General features: G+C 36.8%; 1 pseudogene; it reads right to left on the bottom strand.

Moving 5' to 3' along the window:
* Positions 1-5235: 5235 nt before the first annotated feature.
* Positions 5236-5656, bottom strand: LOC102871491 (annotated as a pseudogene).
* Positions 5657-12602: the final 6946 nt, after the last annotated feature.

Below are 12602 nucleotides of genomic sequence, written 5' to 3'. Positions count from 1 at the left end.
AGACACAAATTGTGATACATACAGTCAAATGCCTTTGCATAGTTGCTAAAATATTAATAGACATTCTTCTGGTAATTTGTTTTCAGTGAAGATCCTTCTGATATCAGTAGTGATAGCCCTAGTATCACAACCGTTTCTAAACTCAGCTTGAACTTCCAGTACTTCTCGATGTACTATTCTAGCTATTTTGCATAATCTTTAGCAAGAAATTAATAGATATGTTGCATTGGGGAAATCTGCTGCAAGGACTAAATTGCTAAAGAGTAAGCATTTCAGTTTCAAGATTAAGATTAAGGTCTTTTCAATTGCTTCCTTTCCATCTAAATGTTGGAAAATGAATGTGAGACTAAATGATACCTTTGAGATGTGGTGTTGGAGAAGAGTACTGAATATCTCACGGACTGCCAAAAGAACAAGCAAATCTGTCTTGGAGGAAGAGCAGTCGGCATGGATGGTGAAATTTGGTCTCACATACTTTGAGTATGTAGTCGGGAGGAGGCAATTCTTGGAAAAAGACATCTTTTTTTTGCTGGGGAATATGCAAAGTCAGTGAAAGAGAAACATCCTCAAGGACATAGATTCACACATTAACTATAACAAAAGGCTTGAGCATGATGGAGATTGTGACGATGGCACAGGATAAGGCAAGGCTCAGGCCTGCTGTTCACAGAGTGTCTAGAAGTCATAATCAATAGCAACAAGAGAAGATATGGTAACGATTCTTTACATAAAGATCAAAACCAAAACTCATTGCTGTAGAATAGGAAAGGACTTTCAGCTGATCTTCCATTGGGTTTTTGGAAGCTATAAATTGCCTGGGTGGAAATTGTCCATCTTTCTCTTTTTGAGCACATGGTGTATTTGAACCTGCAGATAGGCACTGCCTTTGAATTAGTAGCACAGCTTCCTACAGACTACACCACTAGAGTTCTCAAAAAGGCATAACCTCAGTCCAATCATAAGAAAACAGAACACAGACCGAGAGACAAAAACCCCTCAAAATTTAACCCATTGCCATTGAGTTGGAACTGACTCATAACAGTAGGGTTTGGAGACTAAATCTCATGTAAAGAGACTGTCTATCTTCTGCAGAGTGGCTAGTGGATTTGAACCACTCAAGAAGTGCCACTTTGGGGTTATCAGCCAACTCCCTATGGTCTATGCCACCAGGGCCTCATTTTGACAAAATAAATGACCAATATTAATCTTTGGAGATAAGGGTCTGAAAGACAAGGAGAGATTGAGGGACTATTTAAAACTTTAGGAAATGAATAGATTAACATCATAAATAAGATTCTCCTGTTTAGAGATCTTTCTCTGCTAGAACAGAAAAAAAAAGAACTAATGAAAAAACCTGCATAATTCAAATAAAGCTATGGTTAAACTCCATCTCACATACTTTGGACATGTTGGTAGGAGAAGCTGTTCCTTGGAGAGCAGCATCATACTTGGTGGGAAGGTGAAGGGGCAGTGAAAGAAAGGAAGACCCTTAACTAGGTGGATTGACACAGTCACTGTGGCAATGGGCTCAAGTGTTTTGGAAATTGTGTGGATGGCACAGGATAGGACAGAGCTCAGATCTGTCGTTCATAGGGTCCCTATGAGTTGTACTTAACTCAAATGCATCTAATAACCACCACAACAAATCAAATGCTCATTTCTTGATTCTGATTTTGGTTATGTAACATTTAATAGTCTGCCCCAAAGCATGCTTAAGTTTTGCAACTTAAGGCTTGAGTTTGTTCTTCAGTTCCTTGAGCTTAAGAAATGATGAGTGAGTTTGGCCTCTTTGATTTTCTTACTCCATATCTTTACATACTTCATTATAATAATACTTTACTTTGTTTTCCCATGCTGCCATTTGAAATAAAATGTTCAGCTCCTTAGTATCTTGATTTCTTCCCTCTGCTTTGGCTTCTTGGTGCTCTAGTGCAATATTCAGAGTCTCTTCTGACATACACTTGGATCTTTTCTTCCTCATCTATCTTTGTAATGAATGATCTTTCGCGTTCTTCCTGGATATTCCTGATATCCTCCCATAACTCATCTAGTCTTCACTCATTAGTGCTCAAGGCCTCAAACCTGTTCCTGAGATGGTTTTGAAATTCAGGTGGAATAGACTCTAGTTCATATTTTGGTTCCCATGGATTTGATTTAATGTTCTTTAACTTCAGCTTGAACTTGCACATGAGTAGTTTGTGGTCTGTTCCACAATCAGCACCTGGCCTAATTTTCACAGCCGATACTGAGCTTCTGCAGTAGTTCTTTCCACAGATGTTATCAATCTGATTCCTATGTATACCAACAGGTGAAATCCATGTGTATAGCTTGTGTTTATGTTTCTTACAAAATGTATTTGCAATGAATAATTGGTTGGTTGTGCAAAATGCTATGATTCTATCTTCAACTTCATTTCTCTCACCAAGTCCATGTTTTCCAGCTACTGATCCTTCTTTGTTCCCAGCTTTTGAATTCCAGCTATGCATTGCGGGCAATTCAACAGCACATAACAATAACATACTATGAAGGTTTGGAAGCAGAAGTGGCATCCAGTTCCTAAACAACACGCCTCCAGAAACTCTATGAACATTGATAAATGTCGATAGTTGTAGAGGGGCTTCAGGCCCTTTGTTTATAGAGTCGCTATGAGTAGTGCTTGACTCAAAGACAACCAACAACACCACCCATTATTATTAATGCATCTTGATTGCAGATGGAAAGTGTTTACAGGATCACTGTACCAAAAGAAATTGCTAGACACAGAAGAATTTCATGAAACAATGTATGAGCAAAAGGCTGTGGTGATGAAGAAATTCAAGCTGCTCTGAAAGAATTGGCAAAAATCAAGGCCTCAGGAATTGACGGTATACCAATTGATTTATTTTAAAATTTATTTATTAATTACTTTACTTTATTATTATTTTTATGTATGTACCATCAAATCGGATCTGACTGGTACAGGAAGAGATTGTCCCTCCTTCTCCAGCAAAGCATCTGGTGGATTTGAACCGCGCACCCCTGGGATTGCAGTGCAGCTTCTTGCCACTAGACCAATTGCTATATTTCAACAAATAGATGCTACCCTAGATGTTCTCACCAAGTTGTGCTAAGAAATCTGGAGGACAACCACCTGGCCAACTGACTGGAAGATATCTATATTCCCATTTCAAAGAAAGATGATCTGACAGAGTATGGAAATTATTGAACAATACAATTAACATTACATACAAGCAAGATTGTGCTGAAGATTATCCAAAAACTGCTGGAATAGCAAAGCACAACAGAAAACTTCCAGAAGTGCAGGCTGGGTTTAGAAGAGATAGTGGTACTAGGGATATTGTAGCTAATGTTAGATGGATCTTGGCTGAAAGCAGGGAGTATCAGAGGATTGTCTGTGTTTCATTGACTATGCAAAGGCGTTTGCTTGGGTGGAACAACAAACTGTAGTTAAGTCTGAGAAGAATGGGAATCCCAGAACACTTGATCGTGGTTATGCAAAACCTATACTTAGACCAGAAGGCAGTCATCAGAACAGAGTAAGGGAACGCTGCATGATTCAAAATTTGGAAGGGTATATGTCAGAGTTGTAACCTTTTTCCACACCTTTTTAATCTGTATGCAGAACAGGTTATCCAGGAGGCTGAGCTCTATGAGGAGAAACGTGGCATCAGGACTGGAGGAAGTCTCATCAACTATCTGCGTTATGCAGATGACACAACCCTTCCTGTTGAAACTGAGGAGGACCTGAAGCGCTTTCTGCAGAAGGTCAAGAACTGCAGCCTTCATTATGGATCGAAGCTCAATATCAAGAAAACAAAGATTTTCACCACTGAGCCGAATGGCAGAGATTGAAATTGTAAACAGCTTTATTGTGCTTGGCTCCACAATCAACACTCTTGGCACCAGCAGCCAGGAAATTAAAAGACGTATTGTGCTGGGAATGTCTGCTGTCAGAGACCTCTCCAAAGTACTGAAGAGCAATGATGTCAGTGTGGAGGCTAAGGTGCACTTGTTAAGGTCATGATCTTTGCAATCACTTGCTATGCATCAGACAGCTGGACAATGATGAGGGATGATAGGAGAACTGATGCCTTTGAGCTGTGGTGTTGGAGAAGAGTATTGAATATACCACAGACTGCTAAGGGTTCATCCTGGAGAGGGTTAAACCAGGCTGCTCCTTGGAGGCAAGAATTCTGAAGTTTAGTCTGACATACTGTGTACATGTTGCAAGGAGGGATAAGTCTTTGGAAAGGGACGTCATGCTTGGGATGGTGGAGGGACAGTGTAGGAGAGGAAGACCCTTGATGAGATGGATTGATTCAATGACTTGGGTAATGGGGGTAGGTGTGTCAGAGACAATAAGATTAGAACAGGATAGAGCAGGGTTTAGGGCTGTTGTACATAGGGTCACTATAAGTCACAGGCGACTCAACGGCACATAACAACAACAACAATAACATGAAAGTAGTAACGTTAGAAGAAGCCGGGTGAAGTATACACATAAACTTTTATTTTTATAATTCTTCCAACAATTTCCAATTTATTCAGAACAAAATTGTTATGATCTACACAGCCAAATGCCTTTACCTAGTCAATAAAAAACAAGTAAACATCTGTCTGATATTTTTTGCTTTTAGCCAAGATCCATCTCACATCAACCATGATATCCCTGGTGCCATGGCCTCTTCTGAATTCAGCTTGAATTTCTGGAAGTTCTCTGCCAATGTAATAATGTTCCAGCCAATTTTGAATAATCTTCAGTAAGGTTTTACTTGCATATGATATTAATCATATTGTTTGATAATTTCCAGTCTGTTGATCACCTTTCTTGGGAAATGGGAATGTGGATCTCTTCCAGTCAATTGGCCAGGGAGCTGTCTTCCAAATTTCTTGGCATAGACTACTGAGCACTTCCAGGGCTGCATCTGCTTGTTGAAACACTATCATTGGTATCCCATCAATTCATAAGGTCTATTTTTTTTGCTAATATATTCAGTGCAGATCTGTTCAGTACCTCCAGTACTATTGGTACATTGTATACTTCTTGAGATGGTTCAGTGTCTACCAATTCTTTATGCTACAGTGACTCTGTGTATTCTTCTGATGCTTCCTGCACCAGTCAGTATTTTACCCATAGAATCCTTCAGTATTGTAACTCAAGACTTGAATTTTAGGCGTTCCTTTCCCCCCCCCCTCTTTCAGAGCTCCCTATATTTATAGAGGCTATCCAATAATTTAATTACATTGCATATTTTTAGTCCATTTATGAGTTATTCTGTTGTACTTTTCTGTTTTGTAGATCCCTGCAATCTCAGGCACTAAAGGATCATCTGGATTGAGATCACACAACAGAACAGATGGACAAGAGTACTTGCTTTTGAAATAGTGCTGGAGACCACTGCAACCATAGAATATCAAGACAAATGTTGTCATTACTGTTAATATTTGGATGATAAATTCTCGTAAATGCAACCTTATGTGGTTTGAAGGGGTAATCTGTGGAGAAATAACCAAATACTCCACCCTGATAGACACTGTCATTTGGTCCCATTTTTTGTAGCTTCCCAATGGAACATATCATCTCCAACAGGACCTGCTGAACACTGTGTTGGAGGGCCCCATCACTCAATTCCTTGCAGATTCTCTTCAGAGCCATTGTGGGAGGTGGGTGGCCGTGGCCCCCGGGGCAGACACCAAGAAATTGTTTTTTGAGCTTAAGAAATTGCATAGAGATGTGTACTCAGGGTGGGGGGGAAGGGGTGGGGGAATTGTATACCAATGAAGGAATTTTTTTCTTCTTTCTTTTCGGAGAGGGGAGCGAACTGGTGGGGAGGGGTGGGCAGGGAGAAAAGTGCGGCAATGAATGAATGGAAATCCAAAATCTCTGTAAATGTTTGTTAAAATTAATTTTTTTAAAAAAAAAGAAATGCTGATCAAGTTCTTCTCTTTTGTTTCTCTGACTCCAGCTCTTCTGCATATTTCATTAAACTACTGCTTTTTCTTCTAGAGGTGCCTTTCAAAATCTTCTGTTCATCTCATTTACTTTGCCATTTCTTCCCTTTGTTTTGGCTTCTTGATGCTGTATTGCAATTTTCAGTCTCTTCTGATATCCATTATGGTCTTTTCTTTCTCCCTGCCTTTAAATGACCTATTGCTTTGTTCATGAACGATATCCCTGATATCATTCCACCACTCACTGGGTCTACAATCATTAGTGATCAGTGTCTCATACCTATTCTTGAGATAATTTTTAAACTCAGTTGGGATAGATTCTCAGTTGTATTTTGGTTCTTATGAACTTATTTTCATTTTCTTAAGCTTTTGTTTTTTGAAACTACACACTAACAATTGATGGTCTATCCCGTAATTCAGCACCTGGCCTGCTTTTAACTACTGATAGTGAGCTTCTTCAAGGATTCCCGTCACAGATAAATTCAATTTTATTTCTATAGAGTCCTGGGGTGAAATCCATGTGTATTTGCAATGAATAATCCATTCCTCACACAAAATTCAATCATTTGATCTCCAGTATCATTTCTGTCACTCATTCTAATTTCTGACTGCCAGTCCTTCCTCATTTCTAACTTTTGCCTTCTTAACACCAATACTTATTAATGCATCATGATTCCATCTTTGGTCAATTTCAGATTGCAATAGTAGAAATCTTAAATTTCTTAATCTTTTAGTGGTTGGTGCACGTATTTGAGTAACAGCTATATTAACAAAACATCCTATTAATTCATAGCATTGTACTTCAGGAAAGATCTTGAAATGTTCTTTTTTAGTATGAACCCAACACCATTCTTGTCAACTTTTCATTTTTAGCATAATAGATTACTTGACTATTTGATATAAACTGGATAATACCCGTCCATCTCAACTCACTAATGCTACACTGCCAAACATTTTGTGTACTATTTCATTTTTATGACTTTGAATTATCCTAAATTTATACATCCACATTCCGATTACTAATTTATGTTTGCACCTGTTTCTCATTTTTTAGTGTTTTCCAGTGTAAAATACCAGCAGGATCACCCATGGTGGACAGGTTTTAACAGAGCTCTTGGATGCAGACAGTCAAAAAGCAGGATCGTCCACTGCTTCTGAAATAAGGGGCCTTGAAAACTCTATGAACCTTTCCCAGAATGATTTCTTTTTCCAAGGACTGGTTCTTCCTGACATCATGCCCAAAGCATGTAAGACAGTTTCACCATTCTTACAAAAGTAACAAGTATTGTAAAATGTGCTTGATTAGTAATTTATTAAATTTACCTGTCAGTTGATAAATTCTGCATGAAGCCTTTCAAAAGATGTTGAGAGTTTATTTACAATAATTGATAATAGCCTGAAAATCTTACAAGTAATTACAGGCTCCTTAAATCATTACATTAGAAGCCCATATTCATCATAAGTTATTTTCTACTACTCTGTCATAAAAATATAAAAAAAAGACCTAGCTTTCATAGCTTTTACTATGTTGAATCCAAACCAAGATTTTTTAAATGTTATCTCAAAAAAAGCTTTTCACAAAACGTGACATTAAACCAAATAATCTCATTACAACAGATCATTCTACATTTAAGAAAAAATGCAGTATTTAATTTTTAACCTTTCATGCTAGATTTCAACTGTGCATAGGCTATGTTATATTAGATAAATTATGTTATATTAATCTAAGTTGCTCATATATATGCAGTAGACAGTGATATGTAACCACTTACCATATAAACAGTCATACAATAATTGTAAAAAATGCCAAGAGACAATCTTTATGAAAGTTTAAAAAGAATTTTCATAATTAGTAACCAACACTGTCCTAATTATCTTTAACAAAAATCAAAGGAACCTCTCTTAAGTTGTTATTAGGTGCCATTGAATTGATTACAACTCACAATGACCTTATGAACTGGCAACCTTGTGTCTTGCCATATCCTGCACAATCTGCATGATCTCTATCAAGCTCTAGTCCACTGTTAAAATTACTAGTGTCACTCCACCTCATTGAACATCTACCTTATTTTTCCCTTTGAATAGTACCTTTGACAGCATGTTGCTACAGAGATTCTTAAATCACCTTCCTCCTTTTACATGGCTATTTTCTTTTTTCCAATACATTGGACGTATCAAACAGTAATAAAATTAGACTCCTGAGATTTTTAGACCTTTGCCCCTTTTTTAGGTTCTTTCAGAATGATTTTCCACAGAAAAGTGCAACTCTAAGAATTCAAGAAATCAGGGAGGAAAAATAAATTCTGTAACACAGTCACTTGATTTATACCTTTAAAAAGGTATAAACATATTAAGTCCTTTCAATTTTTTGATTTAGAATAAGAAGTCAGAAAAACTTTTTGAACATTCACATAAAAATAGAGTACATTTATTAACAGTAGGAAAACAGATGACCTTATAGTAAATCTCTATGAAGTTCTATATACAACACACAGCCAAAAAACATTAGACATCTGCCATCAGATATTCTTGTATTTTATCCAAAAAAACCAGATAGATACATACCATTAACATACAACAAAGTATGGCATTTAATTTATAGGGAGAAAAGATGTTTCCTTACAAAAACAGATTTACTAGATTTCAGCTCTGATTAAATTTTACAGATACATTTTAAACATAAAAAAGCAAAACAAAACTCCCTTTTAAAATAAAGAAGTCTTTGTATATACAATCCATTCTTAATGCTCTTACAATGTAAAACATTTAGAAACTTTGAACTTTAGAAATGTTGACCAATTAATATATTTGGCCTTAAACAATTTCAAAATTCTCTTTGGAGAATCACTTTAATGTCTATAGTTCAACATTCCAATATGGATGGAACAATTCTACTTCTTTTTCTTCTTCTTTGGTGGTTCCTCCTCAGAACTGCTCTCCGAACTGGTGCTGCTGCTACTGGAGGAACTGGAGTCTGAGTCTGAATCAGAGGAGGAGGAAGAGCTTGTGGAAGAGGCTGAAGACGAAGAACTAGATGATGAATCACTGTCACTGTCCTCCGATGAAGATGAGGTAGACGTTTCCTCACTCTCTGATGAAGAATCACTAGCTGAACTGTCACTGCTACTGCTACTGGAACTAGTGACACTCTTAGACCTATCAGTCGATTAAGAGTTACAAGCATGGGGAGTTAACATTTGACTGAATGTTTAAAAGAAACTATTCAAATACACATATACATATATTCACTGAAGCTTCAGTAGCATGCTATTCCTAGGCTGGAGGTTTTGGGAATTGGCTTAATGCTATAAACTTTCCCTACCTTTACAAGGAGTGTTTGTTACTTCAGCAATTTGGCCCTTGTGGATAGAGTTCAAGATAAATGCACCTACTGTATTATGTTCCACAGGGAATAATATTAAGAATAAAACTGCACTGGAACAACTGTAGTATTTTTAAACCTTACATAAAATGTTAAGTCTTTCTTTTAATTACTTTAGATTAGATATAGTTCGCCAACAATTTCTTAACCAATATAGTAACATTTCCTATTTTGAGCCAAGACATTTTACTATTTTGAGCTATAAAGACTATGGAAAGTTGAAGAAGTGGAGGTAATAAATTCTAGACAGAAATCATAAGAAAAAAGGATAATCATTACTTGATTAAGAGACCCGAGATTTGAATCTTGTAACTATTATTTTTAAATAATTCTTCCCTCCCCTTTCAATTACTATCACATATTATCTATATCACACATCTGATGCAAACATACCTTTTTTTCTTGGTCTTTCTTTCTACATTAGCTTCTGCAATGCTGATAAACACAAAACGAAAATGTTCCTGTTAATAGTAATTCTACACAACTCCTCAGCTATCCCCAAAAAGGTTTCACACAGGAAAAACACTTTGCCTTTTATAACATGTACTTAGAGAACAGTATTTGCTCTGACCAAGAATGTTTTCTACTGTAGGCTGATAAGGTAAACACAATTTTTTCTAGTACTTAAGACAGATTTTATCATCCATTCTTAAAATCAATTGTGTAAAAAAAAATCAATTATGTAAAATAGTCAACAGTCCCTTTAAAACAAAAATGATAATGTATAAAGGGAGGGAAACTAGATTAATGGAAATGGAACAACTACAACTGAAATAGTAAGAGTGATCACTAATTGTGAAGAATATAACCAATTTTACTGAAGAATGTGTGTAGAAATTACCGAACGGGAACTTAAGTTGATGTGCAAACCTTCTTAAAACACACCATTTTTATAAAAGTCCAGTTATATTACTACTACAGCAAATATATCAATTTCATTTCCTTTTAATTTAGAACTTAAACTTACTGCCACTGAGTAGAAAACAACTTCTAGCTGACCCTCCATTAGGTAAGGCGGTAAATCAAATGGGAGGAGACTGCCCATCTTTCTCACTTGGAACTGATGGCAGATTTAAACCATCTTTAGCAGCACAAGTCCCTACAGATTAGACCACAAGAACTCCCTAAAACTTAATTATTGCTGTTGTTGTTGTTAGGTGCTGTTGAACTGACTATAACACCTAATGATCTGAAGCTTGCCCTATCCGGGGCCTCATTATCTGACATTCCTGAGCCCATTGTGACAGCCACTGTGTAAATTCACCTCTTTGAATGTTGTTCTCTCTTTCACTGACCCTCCACATTTCCAAGCTCAATGTCCCCCTCCAAGTACGAACCTCTCCTAACAACATGTCCAAAATATGTGGGACGATGATTCACCATCCTTGCCTCTAAGGAGCATCCTGGCTGCACTTTTTAAAGATATAATAATTTGTTCTCTTGGCAGTCCATTGGCTTTTCAGTACTATTCTCCAATACTACAATTCAAATGCATCAATTCTTTTTCTGTCATCCTTAGTCACTGTCTAACTTTTAGATGTATAATAAGTAATTGCAAAACCACGGCCTGAATCAAGCACACGTTAATCTTTATGCTGACATCCTTGCTCTTTAACACCCCAGAAAGGCCTTTCACAGCATATTTACCCAATTAATCTTATGATTTCTTGACTGCTCGACCAAGGGTGTTGATTATGGATGAAATCATTGACAACTTCAAACTTTTCTGTATCTATCATGATGCTGCTTATTGGCCAGTGGTGAGGATTTCTGTCTTCTTGATGTTGAGATTAACCAATATTGAAGGCTGTAGGCTTTCATCTTATGCAGCAAGTGTTGTCAGTCCTTTTTGCTTGTGGCAACCAAGGCTGTATCATCTGCATAATACAGGCTGTTGATGAGTCTTTCTTTGATCCTGATGCCACACACTTCATAAAGTCTAGCCTCTTAAATGATTTGCTTGACACACAGATTGATTGTTAGTTGTTGTTAGGTGCCATCGAGTTGAGAATGATTCATAGCGACCCTATGAACAAAAGATCTGAACCTTGTTCTATCCTGCACCATCCTCACAATTCCTGACACACAAGAGCCCACTACAGCACTCACAGTGTCAATCCACCTGGTTGAGGGTAAAGCACCTTCTTTGACTTTAAATCATGCAATGTTCCCTTGCTCTGTTTGGATGACAGCTACTTGGTCTAACTATAGGTTTTTACATGAGCACAATTAAGGGTCCTGAAATTCTCATTCTTCCCAATGTCAGCCATAATAATATTCTGCTGTGGCACAATTTTAAGAAAGAAGAAATAGCTCTGAACATAATAATTGGAATGTGGAATATACAAATATGATGCTGGGAAACCTGGAAGTTATAAAACAAACAAACAAAAAACCCCAAACCTCAAACCAGAACATCCCAAATATATAACAATCAAGATCTTATACAGGTTTCACTTTATAAGTGAAATAGACAGATGTTGGCTATTTTGATTCACATAATCATATGGTCTATTACTCTGGGAATGACAAAGTAAAAAAGAGCATTTCAAGATTTATCCTAAGTACAATGTTGATTAGAAGAAAGATTAATTTATCATTCAAATTTTTATACTAATCACTAATAGTAAAGCTTAAGAAATGGAAGATTTTAATCAACTCCTGCTTGTAATTGATCAAACAAGCAATCAAGATGCACTGATACTGGTAACTGGAATAAAAAGTTAGAAACAATGAAGGAGTCACAGGTGGAAAACACGGTGTTGGTGATGCAAACAATGCCAAAGATCTCATGATAGAATTTTGCAAGACCAAATGATTTATTCATTGCAAATACTTTTCTCATCAGAAGCAGCAACTATACACATACTCAAAGAATGGAATACACAGGAATCAAACTGATTACAACTGTGCAAAGAGAAAATGGAGAAGCTCAATATAAATGGTCAGACCAGTAGCTAACAGACCACCAGGTACAATATGCAAGTTCAAGTTAAAGCAGAATAAAAGTAAGCAAGCCTATAAGATTAAAAATATAACCTTGAATATATCCCACCTAAATTTGGAGACCATCTAAGAATAAACCAAAATAATAACTAAGGCCCAGTCAAGCTGTGGGGTGGTATCAAGGCCTTCATACACGAAGTCATTAGGCAGAAGGTCAGTAAAAAGACAGGAAAGAAAGGAAAGACCTAAGCAGATGTCAGAAGGCAAGTTTCAACTTGCTTTAGGATGTAGAGAAGTGAAAGTGAAAAGAAGAAATGTCTGA

The sequence above is a fragment of the Elephantulus edwardii genome, unplaced genomic scaffold (assembly GCF_000299155.1).
Source record: "Elephantulus edwardii isolate Elephantulus edwardi_28Jun2011 unplaced genomic scaffold, EleEdw1.0 scaffold00064, whole genome shotgun sequence".
In the NCBI taxonomy this organism is placed as follows: domain Eukaryota; kingdom Metazoa; phylum Chordata; class Mammalia; order Macroscelidea; family Macroscelididae; genus Elephantulus; species Elephantulus edwardii.
This window is presented reverse-complemented; position numbering and strand designations above follow the sequence as displayed.